Below are 14,202 nucleotides of genomic sequence, written 5' to 3' on the forward strand. Positions count from 1 at the left end.
CCCATTATATAAAATGGACATTGATATTTTTAATTTTAAGACCTAGGAGGTGCTGTCTAACCAAGCTCTCTCTGAACCAGGAAAAGCATTTTGTACATCGTGGTGGAAAAACCCATCATCAGTATGTCTGTGAGAGTCAACATGGATGGACACATGGCTACTATGCAAAAATGGTTTTCTGCTCAAGGTGACACCAAAGGACAAATGACCTAGAGAAGATCTGGAGTTGATTTAGCAACTGTTAGATACTGCCAAATACTGAGGTCTTGTTTTTAAAAACTTATTAAAAGTATATATACATGTATATATATACATGGATAGTGTATGTTTTTAGAGGACTCACAACAAGAATTCTTAGGGGGGAAAAAAAAAACATTACCCAGAGCATTTAAAATACAGTGTAGGTTTTAAAAGTTAATTTATACATAGCTTTTAGAAATCGTTTTAGAAAAAAGAAAATTACAGGCAGAAGATCCCATGACTTGATTGATGGTGACAATTTTTAAATTATATTTCCAGGGCTCAAACAACCAATACATTCCTGTGCCCCACGTATCCCTACTTTTCCCCCAGTAACTTTGTGCTGGGCAGGAACGAAGGGACAACAGTTGCAGGGTCTGACTGACATTATGTGCCTACTACTTCTCCAGCCCTGGCAGGGCGAAATCATGGGGCTTGGGATTTTATAAACATGAGTTTCTTACTCAATGCTCTGGGGAAGGTAAACTCCAAGTCCTGGCAGACGGGGAAAACGCCTCCCAGTTTCCAAAATTGGACAGTCAGGCCTAGTTTGAACCATGGGATTCAGCTGCCCCAGAGTAAGCCTGGGTGGCCACGGTGTGGCCACATCAAAGCAAAACACACATGCAATTTGGGGACATTCGCCCTGCAAGTTTTGATGGGAATGTGAGTGGGAGGAGAGGGAGTGACAGTCCTTACCTCTTCCTTCCAGGTGCCCCCTTCCCCTGGGACCTCTAGGATAAATGGCTCCCCTCTGTGGTCTGGGACTCTCACTTGTTGGACAAGGAGCTTGTTGAGTCTCACACATGAATGAGGAGCAGATGGAGAAGTAAGCCTCACTGACCACTGCTTCCCTGAGTGATTCCTCTCCCACACCCTTCATGGAAAGCCCTCCACCAAAAAAAAAAAAAAAAAAAAAAAAAAAAAAATCAATCTCCTGACCTTTAAATCTACCTTCTGTCCTACTGAGAGGTTGCCAAGCACAAAGCATTATGGGGACTCCTAGCACAAAGCTAACAGGGCCTGAGCCACCGGAAGGAGAGAGCTGCTCTTTAAAAGCTTTTAAATGCTGTTATATTTTTACAACCACTTACTGAAGAGGTGACTTATTTTCTACTCCTCCTTCCCCAGAAGCACAGCCATTAAGGTTACCTGGAAACCTGTCCAGGAAGCATGTGGCAAACAGCAACCAAGCAATGGAAACATCCAGATCTGTCATCTAAAAGGAGATGCTATCAACATGGTCGTATTTGGGTAGAGGTGGACTGGAAACTTCATTAGTTTGCATGTTCTGGCTATTTTGGGGGTCTGATTACACATGCATTTGGGAAGGGAGTTTGTTCTTAGCTTGGCAGGGGGGGGAGCTGGGTCGGGCTAAGTTGGAAAAGAGGCTTGAGATTGGATGCTACTCATACTATGGACTATCCCGAGGAAGGAAGAAGCACAAGGAGAAAAAAAGGCATCAGAAGGCACTGCGTCTCATCTGGAAGAACTTCTAATCTGCTGGCGATGTGATGAACACAGAGAATGACCCAAGAGCCATCCTCAGGTTTCAGAAGCACAATAACATGCCATGAAATAATGTCTCCTAGGGAGACAGGATTTCATACTGAAGGTGGTTTTGAATAAAGTCTTGAGAGACACGACAGCAAAGGAGATGGGAGAAAAGATGGGGTGGGGAGCGCCTGGCATGGTGTGTTAGCCGGACACGCACACCGAGGACACGAAACAAGATGACGAGAAGAGGGTTTGAGGAGAAATTTACAGTGTTGTTTATTTGGAGGTTTTCATTTTCCTGACTGTATGGGTGGGAAGGGGAAATGACTGCTCTGTCTCTTCATGACCTTAGCTACTGGAGAAAAGCCTTCACATTGTGAAAGCCGGGTTTTTCGCTTTTTTTTTTTTCCCCTTCTATTTCTAAAGAGCTTATTCCTAATGTGTATTTCATTTCCAACCAACACCCCGTCTATGTCAGATGAGGTGATAAAACGTGTAATTATAGAGAAGCAAAGCTGTGACTCAGCTCCTTCCCCGCGCAGCCTTGCCCACAGACGCGGGGCTTTGGGAAGTCCAGATGGCAGAAAAGCATCCACAAAGAGCGGGGACACAGAAAAAAAGGCTGTGTGGCCACTCACGGCACCCATTCCCTTTTGCTCCACCCCCAGAACATGTCCTTTCTCTGATTCAGCATTAAGAAAGCGAACCAACGAAACTGTAATCCTGAAAGGGAAGCTATCGGCAAACCCTGTTGTGAAAAATCAGCTGGAACCCTTAAGGCAAGCTGTGGGACAAGCCCTGGGCTTTCCACACTGAGTGCTCTCCACACAGCGGCCCTCGGTTTGATGAGGGGCGTCAGGGCCTCTGGTGAGTCTGTAGAATATGGCCACGGATCTTGAGCAACCGTGGAGAATCAGACACTAAAAATACAGACAGGAAATCTCTGCAACACAAACAATTCTCAGGAAGGGAAAGGGGGTGAGTGATAAAACCCCAGCCAACGGGCCACACACCTCCCCAATTACACAAAACCAAAGCTGTCAACCTGGGACTACCAAACGACATTCTCGCCAGCCTCTCAGCCTGCGTGTTTCACAGATGGTGGCTTCCTCGGGTAATAGGATTGAGAGAACACTCACCTGAGCATCAGGGGACGTAGCCATGGTCTCGGCAAGCCCTCTTGACTCGTGGGAGACACCTGAGCTCGGCTTCTCTGAAAATGGAATGAGCACATATCAGATTTGCTCCTGGTCTTCCCCACTCACCTCACAAAGGGGAAGAGGTGTTTAAAGGCATGAACTGGAAGCTGGGTACTTCACTGTACCTGTGATATCCCATGGTCTTAAAAAATTCACATAAGCCCTCTCTGAGTCTTAGTATCACCATCTCCAAAGTGATGTGAATTCACCTTACCTATTTTATTCTACAAAGGTCACATATTAAAAATGCCAGACCAGCGCATGGTTCTTTGAGTGAAGAACTCTTGTTTTCTGGCTTTATTCATATCTACTACCCTCATAACTCAGGATCAATCATAATCTCTTAGCAAAGTTTCCTTTTGCATTTGTTTCCTCTCCCGCATAAAACACATGCGCATGCGTGCACACACATACGCGCACACACACACAGGCTAATAAAGACTGAATTCTTTCATTTTCTTCAATTTCCGTACATTTCTGAGTGAGCAAGAACAGGAGAGAATTTACAACACAAGCCAAGAATTACTCATAATATTGCATACATCCATGAGAATATATTACACACACAAGCATCATTCTTCCCGTGTGCCCTAAGGGGTAGGGATAGGGATGAGTTTATTTAGACTAAGCTAAACTCTGCTGGACTTGGTTTTCAAGGTGTTCAAGCTTTTGTGTGCTTACTCACCTGAAATGTCCCTGTCCCTGTGCCTGGAAAGTGCTCAGTGCTTGCATCATGCCCCTCACTCCCGTGGGCCCCCACCCAATTCCACTAAAGCCAGAAACCCTGGGACAGCTGGAGAACCCCCCCGCCCCATCCCCCACCAGTGAGCCCTGGAAGGAAAAAGGCAATCAAGAGAAACCATGTATTTCCTAACTTCTCCAGCCCCCAAAGATCATTTTTCCCAGTAAAAACCTTCAAGAACCAAACACCAAAAGCCAGAAACAAAGCCCAATTAAAAGCACACACACACACACACACACACACACAAATTAACGAGGCATAGAGATTTCTGTAGGAGAACTTTGAGGGAACAATGAGATTTGAGATTACACAAGGTGGGAAAGGGGACTGGACGCGGGTAGGAAAGATCCCAGAAGAACAACCGGCTGAAACTGGAATGAGGACGTAGGTATCTTCTCTGGCATCTATTTCCCTCTAAATGTAGGAGAAGAGTCAGAGCAACACGCTGAGGAGAGTCAGGTGAGAAAGTCACCTTTGTGTGGCCCAGACGCTACCCTGCTACCCTGCATACCTTCATGTCCTGGCCAGAAGCTGCTCCCATCCCCCTCCTGCAGGTGAAAAGCTTTCCCAGCCTGTGTCCCCTCCCTCCCAAATCCAGTCAAGTTAATCCTCTTCAGGTGCTTCTGTTGTAAATCCAGGCTATCGTTCAGGCTCCTTGGTCACTGGCTCAAACCTTTCAGAACTTTCCAGGTCTGTTTTCTCTCCAATTCTAACACCATCTTGTGTCTCTTCCCCAACACCAAAATTCTGCCATAATCCTCAGAACAGATCAACTCTAGTCATCTACATTTTTTTTCTAGGTGCAGAAAACAAAAACCAAACAAACAAACAAAAAAACGAAACAAAACAAAAACCCAAAAAACCAAAACTCTGGGCAGGTTCTCCTCAGTTCATTTCCCCTCAATCACATTTTCAGCTCCTGCTCTGACCAACTCACGGTCTCCAAGAACAATCCCATCCTGGGCCTCCTGCCAGAATAATGTTTTACAGTTTTCACTTGAATTTCTAAACAGCATACTTCTGAACACATAAATAATAGACAAGGCAGACCTATTTTTGGAGCTAAGAGTGACAAAAATCTCAAAATACAAATCTGTCCCAAGTTGGGTTTAAGAAAAAAAAAAAAGTGCCCTTGAAAAAATAGATGTGCTTATGAAATACTCAAATATCTTCGGCGAGCACAAATACAACTGGTCCCCTAAAAGTCTGAGTAAATGTCCAAAGCGAGGGGAAAGGGTCAATGCTGACTGGTTTACAGAAAATGAACCTGAGTCATGGCGAGGTCCTGAAATTTCACATGAACTCATTCTGCCTGTAAATGCCCCAGAACCAATGGTGAGGAAAGCAAACTCTGGCCAGGCACGCAGAAGCACTTTGTTTTCCATTTCGCGGTGACGCCAGATCCCCCGTGCCTCTGACAAAGGCCCTCGTCAAGCCGGTGTGTCATCACTTGCGTTCGCCACGGCTGCAGCTTAGGGTGCGCGAAAACCCACTTCCCGACTTCCCAGTAACTGGGGTGCCTCCCCGGGAGCGTGGGCCGGTCGGCCGGGATCACGCGGGGTGCAGCGCCACCTGCTGGACGCCGCCCGGAAGAGCCGCACCCGAGCTGACCGCGGACTCCCCGGAGTCCCTCCCTGTAGGTGCCCTGTTTGCTTTGAGGCAACGACCGGACCTGACTGGAAGGAGAACAAAAACACTAGCAGAAATACGTACTCTTGATCCCAACCCACCCTCAGGGGCACACGCGATCCTTTCTCGACTATAGAATGGGGCGTGGTGTGTGTGCACACGCCTGTGTGTCAAGGTATAGTGTGGTTGTGCATTTGGGTGGGTCCAGAGGTGATCTCTTAAAGGTTGGGAAGGTGTATCCTCATCATCCTCCGTGTTGGATCTGTGAGGAGCTCTACAGTGGGCAGCTACTCTCACATAAATTATCTCACTGAATCTCCTACTACTCTGTGCAGGGGATAAAACCCTCTCACCCTGGTTCTGCTCTAGCAGAATTACTCATAACCTCACCACGTGTGAGGATGACAGCAAACCAATAAGTTTTCCCCCCTCTCAAGCAACTTCACCCACATGGAGGCAAAGACTCACAGTCCCTCAGCCAGGTGGCACTGGCCATCACTGTGGAGGAGATCCAGAGCACACCCCAAGGGGAAGTAAACTCCAGCCAGCTGTGTGAAAAAATCTGAAGTCAAAACTCAGCCACCTCCAACAGGCTGTACGGGTGTGTCAGAAAACCTGTGCGTGTGGGTCTTTGTCAAAGATATACTCACATATGTCACAATTATGAGGTGACTTTCCCTCAGAGGTTCCTGACCTAAAGCCGTGGGTATTTGTTGAAGCAGGAGGCCTGAAAGACAAAAGTAAAGGTGTTTCATGAAGAATGCCACTGTTTAGCAAGATAGCAGTGTCTACCAACAGTTCTAGAAACATCAGGGATTGACCCAACAGACTGAGTCTTCTGGATTTTCCTGGTGACTGAATAATCCAAACAGTAGTACGGCGAGGGCTTCCTTATGTCAGGCAGTAGGATAAGTACTTTACCTGTTCTTTTCTCCTGTGATCCTCACAACTACTCTAGAAGATAAGCGCTAGGCTTAGCCTACTTTACACATGAGGAAACTGAGGCTCAGAGAGTTTAAGTGGCCTAAGTTTACCGAAATCAGGTGTAAAGATAGGACTCAAGCCCAAATGTGTCTGGCCCAAAGACTATGTTCCCAATGTTTACTGCTTCCCAGCTGTTAGTGCCATACTAGGCAGTGAACTATAGTATATTTTACTTGTTATTTCAAGGCCAAAATGACTCATCAGCCACATGACCACACCAGTCATTTTCACTGACCCCTGGACTACCCAAGCAGGGCCTGAGGAAAGCACTTTCGTTCATTTTGTTTTGAGCCAGGATGACAGACCAAGAATGGCTGGAACAAATAGTTCTAGGTCAGAGGTCAGAGGACAGACCCGGACTCCCAGGGCCAAAACAAACAAGGCTCTCTGTGCCTTGTGGGGGCCCACAGGCTGGGGCTGGCACCCATGCCTTGGGATGGGATGACGGGGTGTGAAAGGTGGCCTCCCCCATTCTTGGGCAGCTGGGGTGGATGAGGAAAACATCGTCCTGCCTTCAGCTTCCTGTTCTGCCACATACCAGCGGGGAAGCTGTGTGACGGCCAAGAAGGGCAGCCTTCGGCAGCGTCATCTCCCAGAACTTCACATAGGCCAAAGCTTCTCACTCTAAAGTGGCATTAATGACTTCCATGCTGAACTGTCATCAGGTCACACGACCCAGTGTGTGAGAAGGTGCTGGTCGCCCCAGGGTTCTGCAGATACAGTGAACGTATGGTTATCGGTTTCACAGCAAAACAAATATTTTATTAATTCTGGAATGTGCTTGTTGGAGAAATGGTAAAGGGATATTATCTGTGCAGTCTTTTGCCCTCTGATAAAAATTCTGGGCAATTATACACTTGGAGATTTCTGTGAGGCGGTTTGACCTGCCCGGCTAACCCAAGTGACATGTTCATCAAAAGCATCCTATGGGGCCCAAGTTCACGTCTACTAACAGCAGTGCTATCTTCCCCCATTGAGCCAAACAGTCTTAAGAGCAAACAAAAATAGTGCCAGGTGTACATATAAAGGCTCTGAATCATTGAACACTACATCAAAAACTAATGATGTACTATAGAGTGGCTAACTGAACATAGTAAAATAAATTTTTAAAAATAAATAAAATAAAAAATTCTTAAAAATTTAAAAAAAAAAAGAAAGAAAGAAAGAAAGAAGGCTGTGGGGAGTGCTGGAGAGACGAAGTGAAGAGGGGAGTGAATGCCAAAGCCCAGGGCCTCCCTGTGGAAGCAGGGCACTAAGCCCCAGCTGGTCTCTCTCCCAGCCCTCCTAAGAAGGCCCAATCTGCCCATCAGTGCAGGGCAAAAGGACACTGGAAGTCTAGGCGACACAAGCCTCAAGCCTTCTGACAAAAGTCTTTTGTCTAGGAGGTGCTGGGGGACGCCATACAACATATTTCTTTCTAAATTGATTTTTTTTCCCTCCTAAATGTTATCTAAGTCCTGGCAAGCTATCTCCATGAGCTGATTTTAAAATATCATAAGGTATTTTAAAATACCTTATGATACGTGAAAAACCGCCAGCAGCATGAATGTCTACCATGAGGGGAATGGTGAAGCAGAGGCTGTAGTCTATAATGTTTACAAGAGCTTATTAACACAGAGAGAAGAGCCATAACATAAAGGAAGGCTTGTGTCAGGCTCTAGCAGAAAAGCATAGAGAAAAGCACAGGCGGAACTATCTTACGGTGGCGTCGGATAGTAGGAAAGATAAATGATGACGGTGATCATTATGATACGGTATGAACTTGTGCATTTGTCAAAACCCACAGAACTGTATAACACAAAAATAAACCTTAATGTGAAGAAGGCAGTTCAGCTAATAATAGTGTTTCAATATTGGTTCATCAATTATAACAGCTGTACACCTCATGCAGGATATTAATAACAGGACGAGCTGTATGCATGGGAAGTATGTAGTATTGGTTCAGTGTTTCTGTGAACCTAAAACTGTTCTAAAGAATAGTATTTTACTTTTGTTAGCAAACTAAAAAACAAATAAATGAAAACCCAGAAGGAAATAATTAAAATGCTAACAGTACTGTTTTTTGGATGGTGAGATTATGACTATTTTCTTTTTTGTTGTTGTTATTTTTACTCTTCAAATTTTCTACATTCTAACTTTGTCTCTTTTTACCTATGTATGTCACTTTGCCAACTGGGAAAAATAAATGTACGGTTTTACATTCTTGTCTGGGTGGCCAGTCTCTGTGACAGAAAATGTATTTGCTCCAAGAGTTTGGTTGTCTAGTTCCTTATACACAGTAGGAACTTAATAAATTTTGTTTATAAAACATAAGCACCTTTAAATATGTCGTCACCTCTGTCAGCCTTGGAGCCCAAGAATTTGTTGCCTCACGGCTCAGAAGACAGCAGATTAGAATAAAAATTGTGAGAGAAAGGGCTCAGAGCCTTGAAGGATGAGCTGGATGGGTCTCTGTGAATTGAAAGTCTCTTTTCAAGTAGCCAGAGGCCTGTTTGGGCATCTTTAGAAACACCCAGGAAATGGCATTGACTGTCAGGAGAGTAATGGGTGCTGAGATAAGACAAGATCCCAAGATGTTGTATAATTAAGCAAGGAGAATCGTATAGAAATTAGTCGTAGTACTGGTTTGAGGACTGGGGAAGGTTAAGCCAGGAAAGCTCTTCACTGAGTTCCTGATTCCTGGCAAACTGGTCAAAAAATGGTAACTGGTATTTGAGAGCATCAGAGGAGTTTGTTATATTCTAGTTTTAGAGCAAATCTTCATAGTAGAGGTGTTTTGCAGTTTACAATGAATCTTTGCATTGATCTCATTTCCTGCTTTCTTTTGTTCATTTGCCATGTGACCCTTATGAGCTTCTCGAAGACAGAGCCGTGTGTTATTTGTTTTTGTATGGCCTATGTATGCCTGGCCCATTGTTGGATTAAAGGTAGCTGCAAATTTTTTGACATCTCCCACCAAGAGATGCAATCTATTTCTCCTTCTTTTGAATCTGGGTTAGCCTATGACTGCTTTGAGCAATGGAGTAGAGTGGAAGTGGCATTATGCCAGCTCCAAGCCTAGTCTTAAGGAGAACTTGGTATCTTCAAGCCATGAGTGTTCACATACAAAATCCAGCTACCCTACTGGAGAGCCCATGTAGGGATCACATGGAGAGGGAGATGAGCCCAACTGAGCCCAGCCTTCCAGCTGAACTTGCCAAAAAATCAGACAAATACATGGCGCCATTTTGAACGATCCAGGTCAGATCAGCCACCATCTGCCTGTCCCAAAGGACCCCAGCTGACTCTGCGTAGAGCAGAATAATCACTCAGCTAAGCCCTGCGTAAATTCCCAGCTCACAAAACCATGAGATGCAGTAAAATGGTTAATTCAGTCACTAAACTTTGGGGTAGTTCATTATGAAATAAGAGATAACTAGAATAGCTCTTAATGAACATTTGCTGCTGGCTGGCTGGCTGGGTGGATGGACGGATGAATGGATGGTCGGATGGATGACTTAAGGGGCCATTGTCTTTCCTAGAGAAATGATGCTCAAAGAGCTAAAGAACCTTGCCAAAGCTATCAAAGTGCACGTTTGTCATTCACCCTCTTCCTCCAGGATTTGAACCTCCTCCTTCTTTTGGAGAATCCCCTCCCATTTGAATGTGGCTGGAATATAAGAGTCTAAGTTGGAAGAGGGCTGCTCCATTTCTTGGCTACCTCCAGTACTGCTGTGAGAAGTCGGCTGTCATCTGACTCTTGCTCCTTTACAAGAGGGTAGCATCTTTTGCTAGCAGCTTTTAGACTTTTCTTTTGTTTTTAAAACTTTTCTTTTGTTTATAAAACTTTTAATTGCTCTACAGTTTGTCTGGGTGTGGGTTTTTCTTTATCTCTCCATGTGGTACACCACAAGTCTAGTTCATCTGAGACCTTTAAAGTTCTTTAATTCTGGGAAATGTACCTCCATGATTTCCCCAAATATTTCCTGTATTTGGTTTTTAGTTTTCTCTTTCTCTGGAACTTCTGTGGTCTGGATGTTAACATCTTTACTTCTTTCCTCCTTATGTCTTAGCTTTGTTTTCATACTATTGTCTCTTTATCCTTTTTTGCTCCCTTCTGGGAAAGTTCCCTTAACCTTATCTAATTCATTCTTCAACTCTATTTATCCTACTACTTACCTTATATATTGTGTTATTTCAGCTATTTTAATACTTAATATTTCTATTTAGATCTTTTCATGACCTCCTTTGCTTGTTTCAAATTACTAATATATTGTCATTTTCTTCAGGATATTTATATCAAGCTCATTTTATATCTTCCTTCTATTCGTTTTAGTATTTTTGCTTGCATAGTATGTATTGTCCAAATTGGGGTACTTTCTGTCCTTTGAGCTCATACTGAAAGGGGGAATCAGCTATCCTCTGAATAGGAATAGGAATAGGAATATCCTCAGGAATAGAGTTTAAGGAAAAAGAGGCATGCACCCAAGCACTAGATCCATTGCCCCTATTCCCATCTGCAACCCCTTTATGGAGAAGCACTATGGAGGTGGGTAGTTTGTTCATAATTTTTAAAATCTATGTTTCTTTCTTGCTTCTGTAGTTTCTTCAGGGTTGATCTGGGGAAAGGAGCTTCAGCCATGTCAGCTGGGCAACTGTCAGGAAGTTCTGATTCCAAATAATTAATTAATTAATTAATTTCAACTAAAAGGACAATTAAAAGAGGAAGAACTCACATGTGAAGCAAAGCTGGTTCCCAGCTCGTGGGGGCGTGGATTGTTGGCTCTGAGTGTCCCTACTGTCATTTTTGCCATATAGTCACCCAGTGGTCCCATGCCTGGCCTGCAGAAGCAGCTGATCTGACCACAGAGCAATAACATCTAGAGTCCTGGCCTCAGTGACCCCGTCCACATCTGTGTTTGAAGTTTCTGCAGCACTCGGAGACTGATTCAAAATTGCCTAAGACGTTTCTTCATTGCTCATTTCAAACACATGCCACAATTGCCCAAGCAAGTAGGAAGAGAAGGAGGACAGTCAGCTACAGGGTGGACTTCACCAAGGAAAGCCTGGCTTGGCCGCTGCCACCGCAGCAGCAATGGGCCAGGTGGACAGGGACAGGACATAGAGCTTCATGTTACACAGAATAGCAGGTCTAAGAAACAATAGGGCCTTGTTCTGTATTGCTTACTGAGAAGTGTCCTCAATATCTCTTTGCTCTGAGAAAGTCATTTCCTTGGTAACAAAGGCACGTCCTTGTGTGCTGTGCTGAGAGTCTACAGCAAAAGGCCAAGGCTATGACGTGTGGGTGCGCACCAGTGCTGAGCTTTTGAAACAGGTTTTTTGCAGATGCTCATATACCAACAAATGACCTCTTAACCCTGTTTCCTTAAAGAGTTCAGAGTTAAAATTTTCTAAGTTTCATAAGTTAGAAAGAATCAGAATGACAAATCTTTTGAATATCAGTGTCTGACCCTGAACTTAGGCCTGAAATTTTTAGCCTTATTCCCACTGGTTAGGGTCAAAATCTTATTATCCATTCCTCTCCATGCTAAAGGAGGTTCCTGTTCCTGCTCCTGAATACTATATCATACTTTCAATTTATTTTTTAGAAAGAGAGCACACAACGGTGTGTGCATGCATGCATGGGATTGTGGGGGGTAACCATAGGAGGGTGGGAAAGGGAAAGAGAAACTTATGTAGGACCCATGCCCAGTGTGGATCCCGATGCAGGGCTCGATCCCAAGACCCTGAGATCATGTCCTGAGTCGAAATCAAGAGTTGCATGCGTAGTAGATTAAGCCACCCAAGCACCCCATACTTTGAGTTAGAAACATTCTACCATCTAAAGTCTATGCATTATTATTCATGTAAACTTTTATAGAGATATAATTAAAATATCTCAATGACATGTTGTTATTATACACAAGATACCAGTGAGTGAATAAGATGATAACAGTTGTCACATATCAGTGCTTTACATACACTTATTTATTTGTGCCTGTCAACAAGTAAAACAAAGGCCATCAAAGGTAAGGGGCACGAGGCTGGCTCAGTGAACATATGACTCCTTTTTTTTCTCAAGATTTGTTTATGATTTGAGAGAGAGAGCACATGCATGTGTATGAACGTGCACGCACGTGCACACACACACACACGCACGTGAGCAGGGAGGGGCAGAGGGAGAGGGAGTGAGAGTCTCAAGTGGACTTGAGCATGGAACCTGATGCAGGGCTCAATCCCACGACCCTGAGATCATGACCTGAGCTGAAATCTAGGGTTGGACTCAACCGAGTGAGCCCCCCAGGTGTCCTGAGTATGCGACTCTTGAACTTGGGGTTGTAAATTTAAAGCTCCACATTTGATGTAGAGATTAGAGATTACTTGAAAATAAAATCTTTAAAAAAAATTTAAAAAGAAGACCATTAGAAGTAATAAAGAAGTGGAGAAGAGACAGATAGATGGATGGATGAATAGATTTAAAAAAAAAAAAAAAGCGAAGTCTACTGATTTGCCAGACAAAGGAGCACAGACTAGTGAAAAAAATTCACGGAGTAAGTCAGGGTTCACGGAGAGGGAAAAATCAGAGTTTTTAAAGTCCTGGGGGTAGGGAGGTGTTCCTGTGGTTGTTGCTGACTAAGGCATGAAAGCTAGTACTCTGGAGAGGACAGAAGGAATCCATGGAGTTTAAATACAGTTGGCTGAAACAAACCATACTCCAAGCTCATTCCTTAGTAAAGCCTTCAGTTAGGACCACTAAGAGTCTGGGGTTTCAAGGTCAATACAAGGTCCTGGTCCTTTATCAGCTCCAGCTGGTCAGAACCAGCTGTGAGAAAGACACCGGGGTTTGTGATTTCTCCTTCGCCAGCACCACGGCCGGCGGAACCTTTTCCTTCATGTTCTTCACCACAGCCTTTAAGACAGTGCAGGTTTTATTACCCCCCCATTTTACAGAGCAGCAGATGAAGGCACAGGAAATGTTAAGGAATTTGCCCCAGGGCAAGACAGAATTGGAACCTGGGCAGGGGAGTTCAGAACCCACATGCTTAACCCCTCAACAGCTGAGCGCAGATCTAAAATCCATATTGATATACGTTGCTTATGTAAAATAATTCAAATTATTTAAATTATATTTACCAAACTTATTTCCCCATCTCACCTAAACTAAACAAACAAATATCAGTTCAAAGAGTGCCATGAGTAATACTATGACCACATGCTAGATTTAACTTGGATCTGCCTTTAACCTTAACAAACTGCTTGGTACATGTTGAATATTTTATGAAGGTAAGAAAAGGATATATTTGCCTTTTAATTTTTTGCATCTTCTGTCACCATAGGAACCAAGTCTGTCTCTCTACAGCCCTATACCTTATACCAAAACCATCCTGAAGGAGCAGGGGTCCCCTTTATAAAGACTTTCTCACAGACATCCCCTCCACTCATCCCAGACTTACCCACTCCACTAGTTTAAAACCTCATATGAGGAATATTATCTTTTTTTTTCTTTTAAAGATTTTATTTAATATTTACAGAAAGATAGAGAGCACAAGTAGGCAGAGTAGTAGGCAGAGGGAGAGGGGGAAGCAGGGTCCCTGCTGAGTAAGGAGCCTGACACGGGCCTCGATCCCAGAACCCCGGGATCATGACCTGAGCCAAAGGCAGACGCTTAACGCACTGAGCCACCCAGGTGCCCTGAGGAACATTTTCTAAGTGAAAATTAATTGCAATTGCAATTAATTGCAATCTTTTCCTTGCATCTTAAACTCCAACAAAAGTGAAGCATCTCTTGGATTTAGAGGAAACATTGTCTTCTCATTTGGGGAGATTTAGTTTTTAGAAATCGACAATCTCTGATTAATCTGATGACTGAGAAAGTTGGCTAAGCTGCCTAATGGAGTTTTTAGCTCCATACGAGTGTCACCCAAAATAATG

At 44.0% G+C, this 14,202-nt stretch overlaps 1 long non-coding RNA gene across 1 annotated transcript; it reads right to left on the reverse strand.

Annotated features, from left to right (window-relative positions):
- Positions 1-5,744: 5,744 nt before the first annotated feature.
- LOC116858803 lies at positions 5,745-7,086 on the reverse strand. The gene is made up of 3 exons (XR_004381016.1): positions 6,830-7,086; positions 5,958-6,034; positions 5,745-5,855 (listed from the first exon to the last, which is right to left on the reverse strand). It is a non-coding gene; the product is annotated as an uncharacterized LOC116858803 (long non-coding RNA).
- Positions 7,087-14,202: the final 7,116 nt, after the last annotated feature.

The sequence above is a fragment of the Lontra canadensis genome, unplaced genomic scaffold, assembly GCF_010015895.1.
Source record: "Lontra canadensis isolate GAN:19392208 unplaced genomic scaffold, GSC_riverotter_1.0 scaffold4, whole genome shotgun sequence".
Lineage (NCBI taxonomy): Eukaryota > Metazoa > Chordata > Mammalia > Carnivora > Mustelidae > Lontra > Lontra canadensis.